We start from the raw sequence: 6000 nt of genomic DNA, 5'->3' as shown, positions 1-6000 counted from the left end.
AGACAATAATTTGGTATTTTTAGAGAATGTGCACATCAAATTGTAAAGACTTTCCTGAATGTCCTCAATTTCTTCAAGTATCACATAATGGTGTTAATTCTCAAGAACTTATACCTCATAAATTATGGCAAGTGGATGTTATCCATATTTCTGATTTTGGAAAATTAAAGTATTTACTTGTGACTATTGATACATCCTCAGATTTTCTAGTTGGAACTTCTTTAATGGGAGAAGCAACTAAAAATGTAATTAGTCATTGCTTAAGTTGTTTCTCTATGCTTAGTGTTCCAAATCAGATTAAAACAGATAATGGAGCTGGCTACTTCAGTCAAGCATTTGAGATGTTTTGTAGACAATTTTATATTAACCATATTACTGGGATTCCTTATAATTCTCAAGGACAAGGTATTGTGGAACTTTGAAATATCTTCATAAAACAAAAAAGGAGGAGTTAGATCTTTGTACACCAAACAATTAAATCATGTTCTATTTATTTAAAAAATTTAAAATTTGGATACCAAGGAACTCTGGCACCCTACAACTAGGCATACTTATGCCTAGGTAAAATGGAAGGATCCGCATACTGGCCTAAGGCATGATCACAATGGGGTATTTAATATGGGGAAGAGGGCATGTTTGTGTTCCTTCTTTAGGCTGCTGCAGGAGCTTGCTAGCTGCTAGAGTTTGATGAGACATGCTGATGCTGGGACAAAGAATAATGCTGACCGTGAGCTTTCCGAGTGTCCTGATAATGGTGACTGGGAAGCTGTATTAGACATATGTTCCTGACCCACCTTTGCTTCCCTATATCCCAGGTAGGATAAACTGCCTTGCCATAAGCTTTTAGACCTTGTTGGACAGAGAACATGGAGACTATGGAAACTGTCTTCAAAAAAAATTAATCAAAAAGAGAAATTATAATGACTCTTCTCTTTCCTTTAATGTGACCAGTTATTCTGACTCAATCATGGACTGGTCTAGAGTAAGAAGCATTCTGGAGTGTCATGCTAATTAGCAATGGATTTGTGTTACTTCTGAAATTTACAATGATAGTCACTATAATTGAGAAAAAGTTCAAAAACACTTCTAGAGTGTCTTGCATAATTCTTTTCTGACATTGTTTTCTTTTATTGGATATTTTAAAATTTACATTTCAAATGTTATCTCTTTTCCCGGTTTCACCTCCAGAAACCCACTATCTCCCCATGCATCTATGAGGGTGCTCCCCCACTGACCCACTCCCTCCCACTTCCCCACCCTGATATTCCCTTACAGTGGAGCATCAAGCGTTGACTGGACCAAGGGCCTCTCTTCCCATTGATGCCTGACAAGGCCATCCTCTGCTACATATGTGGCTGGAGCCATAGGTCCATCCCTGTGTACTTTTGGGCTGGTGATTTAATTTCTGGGAGCTCTGGGAAGATCTGGTCTGGTTGGTTGATAATTGTTATTCTTCTTATAGGATTGCAAACCCCTTCAGCTCCTTCAGTCCTTTCTCTAACTCCTCCATTGGGGACCCCATTTTCAGTTCAGTGGTTTGCTGCAAGCATTCACCTCTGTATTTGTCATGCTCTGGCAGAGCCTTTCAGGAGACAGCTATATCAGGTTCCTGTCAGCATGCACTTCTTGGAACCAGCAATAGTGTCTGTGTTTGGTGGCTGTATGTAAATGGGCTGGATTCCCCAGGTGGGGCAGGCTCTGAATGACCATTCCTTCAGTTTCTGCTCCACACTTTGTCCCCATATTTCCTCCTGTGTGTATTTTGTTCCCCTTCTAAGAAGGACTGAAGCATCCACACTTTGGTCTTCCTTCTTGAGTTTCATGTGGTCTGTGAATTTTATCTTGGGTATTCAGAGCTTTGGGCTCATATCGACTTATCAGTGAGAGCACACCATGTGTGTTCTTTTCCAATACCTCTCTGGATGCTTTAACTTTGCATAATGAGATTATGAATTTAAGAAATGCTGTTCTGCTGAGCTTTAATGCTGAGGATACTGCTCATAAAATTATTTGTGGCTTGTGGTCAGTATTTCCATCTTGGTCAAGCTTCAAGAATGGTTTATATAGCTCAATCATACTAGCCTTTTGTGTCTTGGGAATACTTTTATTCCTGCCCATTGTGATAAAACTTGCCTTTAATAACATCAATATGTTGGCAGTCAAAATACATGGCTTGAAACTAAAAACAGATCCTCAGACAGAGTCATTAATTTAACAGACTGACAGCCAATGATGTGGTAAGAGTCTGCACAGAGCTCTACCAACCCAAGACAGAAGTGCATTGCTTTTGGTAATGCATATTCCATGACGAGTAAGTAAGGCATCCTTGTCAGAACAATCTAAGGCAGACACAGTCTTGTTTATAAAATAAAAAAAGGGGGAGATGTCAAGAGCTTTTGGAGCCACTTCTAGGAATTTGGTAGGAATTTGTTATCAGGCTGGGACAATGAAGTAGGCTCAAGGCAAATACAGCCGAGGAATATATTGTATTTCTTGTGTCTGGATCATCCTGATAAACCCTTAAACATGGTGACCATGGGACTTTGTTTATTGCCTTGACTTTTGCTCTGTTTGTTCCTTGACCACTTTGTTTATGCTTTGCTTATTCCTTAACTACTTTGTTTATGCCTTAAGGACTGATCGATCATATTCTTTGTATGTACCCAGAATGATATAAAAGTGGACTGGAAAAAATTAAATTTGCCTCAGTCTCAGAACTGGCTGGGGTCATGCTATGATGTTGTCTAATTGTGTTTTTCTTTTTAATCCTTACTCTTGCCCTGGAGAACCTGTTGGGTGACTGAGCTGGCTTGGTCAGTTTTATTTTTTTGAGCTGTTTTTCTATTTACCATTGGCTGTCCTAGAACTTACAATAGACCAGCAGTTTTTAACTTGTTGGTCAAGGCCCCCTTGGGATGACTTATCAGATATCTTGCATAACATATTTATATTACAACTTAAAACAGTAGCAAAATTACAATTGTAAAGTAGCAACAAAATAATTTTATAGTTGGGTCTCACCACAACATGAGAAACTGCATTAAAGAATTAGGAAGGTTAAAAACTACTGACATAGATCAGGCTGGCCTCAAACTCATTGAAATCTACCAGATTCTGCCTCCCCACCTCTACATCCAGCATTTTTTTTTAAATATTAATATCAGTATGAGTGTGTTGTTATTTTATTTCATTCTAGTAGAATTTTGATCTACTATTGTTTTCTGTTTTGTTTTGAGACAGGGTTTCTTAGTGTAGCTTTGGCTGTTCTGAAAATTATTCTACAGACCAGGCTGGCCTTGAACTTAGAGCTCCTTTTGCCTTTGCCTCCTGGGTGCTGGAATTAAAGGGATGCACCACCACTCCCCAGTTTAATATTGTTTTTTATTTAGTTGTTCACATTGTTTTAATTTGGTGACTGGGAGTTCTTTCATGTTGGCTCCAGTGTTCTTTCAGCCATTTTGATAAATTCCTTTTTTAATGCAAAAACTGTGGAAAGACTTTTTTATTGGAGGAGATATATATATATATATATATATATATATATATATATATATATATGTACAACTTTGAAGTGTGTGAGTGTGTGTGTATACTAAAAATAGACCCCATGGCTTCCAGCATCTAGCATCCTAGTTAAGCACTATACAGCCTTGACCCTTGAAGTTTGGGTCTGGAAGGACAATTAAGGAGAGACACACAGTCACAGAAAACAGAAAAGGTGGGTTCATGTAGGCTATGGGGGAATCTCTTGGAGTGGCACCAACTATTGCAACAACCAGGAACCTCGGTGCATTTGTTATGTACACTATAGAGCAATTTCAGACTGTAAACTTTTGGGAGGGAGAAGCTGCAGTTTCTAGGTTTTATATACACTGGTCAATTGTTGGTAAACACCAGTCCTTGAACAGAAATAGCAAAAAGCTTTTCTTTTCTGAAACTGGGCCAAGGTAAAAGCTTTGCTGCCAATTTCCCATGGGTCAAATTCCTTGGTCCTTTACCATGGCTTGCTCATGTCAAACAATACACATTCTTTAAGAACTCTTGTAAACTGGGTGGTGGTGATTCATGCCTTTATTCCTAGCACTTAGGAGACAGAGGCAGGCAGAGCTCTGAGTTAGAGGCCAGCTTATCTACAGAGTGAATTCTAGGACAGCCAGGGCTATATAAAGGAACCCTGTCTCAAGCAAGCAAGCAAGCAAGCAAGCAAACAAACAAATAAACACACAACAAACAGAAACAAAACCAAAACAAACAACTCACTTGCTCTCTATACTATTCCATTAAATCCACCCCATCCCAAAGTTATTGGCATGTTTAAGAGAATTAACAAAGGATACTCAAGTATTCTGGAACTAGTAACAGAAAAAAGCTACTAATTTCTAAATGTTCTGTTCCTGTTCCTTGCAATCTCATTCTTTACTAGTAGATACAATCAGAGGGACAGCATGTGGATTATTTTTGAAGGGCTCCTTACACCTGAGTCTCTGGTTTCTATGTACTTGATGATTTCCATCATCCTAGTGACCAAGCCTGCTCAGTCAGTCAACAGGGTCTCAAGGGAGGGAGTGACGATTGAAGAAAGAAAAGACAATAAGACAACCTTATAGTATGACCCCAGCAATTGTTAAGGCTGGCTTAATTTTTTCCAGTCTGCTTTTATATCATTCTAGGCACATGCAAAGAATATGGCCAGATCTAAGGCATAAACAAAGTAGTCAAGGAACAAACAAGGCATAAACAAAGCTTCCATGATATGCAGGGATTAATCAAGATAATCAAGATCTTCCTTATCCTAGCCCAATGTCAAATTCTTGCCAATATCTTAGAAGTGGTACCAAAAGCTTTCCATACCCTAGTCACTGTTTTACTGCTTTGAACAGACACCATGACCATGGTAGCTCTTATAAAAGAAACATTTAATTGGAGACTTGCTTACAGCTCCAGAGGTTTAATCTATTATCATCATGTCGGTGAGTATGGTGGTATGCATGTAGACATGGTACTAGAGGTGTAGCTGAGTGATACACTATGATTTGTAGTCAATGACTTTTGGCTTGGCTTTTGAAACCCTCAAAGTCCACCTCTAGTGACATACTTTCTCCTAATCCTTATAATTTTTCCAAGAAGTACTACTCCCTGGTGACTAGGCATTTAAATATATGAACCCATGGAAGCTTATTCTTTATTCAAACTACCACACACATAAAAATAGTGAGGTGAGGTGATGAGATGGCTCAGTGGGTTGAGTATTTCCCACTTAACCCTCTCGAAGAGAACCACAGTTCAATTCCCAGCACCAACACTGAGTGGCTCATAACCACTTGTTACTCAAGTTCCATGTTCACTTCAAACAACACACCTTGTAACCTATTATCAACATAGGGTCTCTATTTTCATGGTGTTATATACATACCCCTCTCTGAATATGAAATTTCTCCTCCCCTTAGGAACCTTCAAACTTAGAAATAATTTATCCAATTGTACTCTGCATATGTCTATATAAGACCAGAAAGACTGATCTGGCCTGGACTGGGTTTTGGCGCTACACAATGAGACAAACTATCCTCAAGTGAACTTTTAGGGAGATTCTCTTATTTGCTACCTTATGCTTATACATAATCGATCAGATGCATTATGGGAAGGAACATGGACAATAAAGAAATAATTATATGACCTAATCTAGCAATCAAAATACTCACCCAAACTATGATCCTAGTAACTGCCCTTCCTTCCTATACACTGGAAAAGAGACCCCTGTAACCTGCCCTTGAGCGAGATCTTTCCTCTGGCCTATTGTCAACACTGACAGTGTCTGCCTTTCTAATCTGAAGGATTGCTTTACATTTTTTTTTTGTTCTTTTTTTCGGAGCTGGGGACCGAACCCAGGGGCTGGGGACCGAACCCAGGGCCTTGCGCTTCCTAGGCAAGGGCTCTACCACTGAGCTAAATCCCCAACCCCGATTGCTTTACATTTAATAGAGCTTCCTTACTACTTTTGCA

The sequence above is a fragment of the Rattus norvegicus genome, chromosome X, assembly GCF_021556685.1.
Source record: "Rattus norvegicus strain SHRSP/BbbUtx chromosome X, alternate assembly SHRSP_T2T, whole genome shotgun sequence".
In the NCBI taxonomy this organism is placed as follows: Eukaryota; Metazoa; Chordata; class Mammalia; order Rodentia; family Muridae; genus Rattus; species Rattus norvegicus.
Note: the sequence above shows the minus strand (reverse complement) of the source record.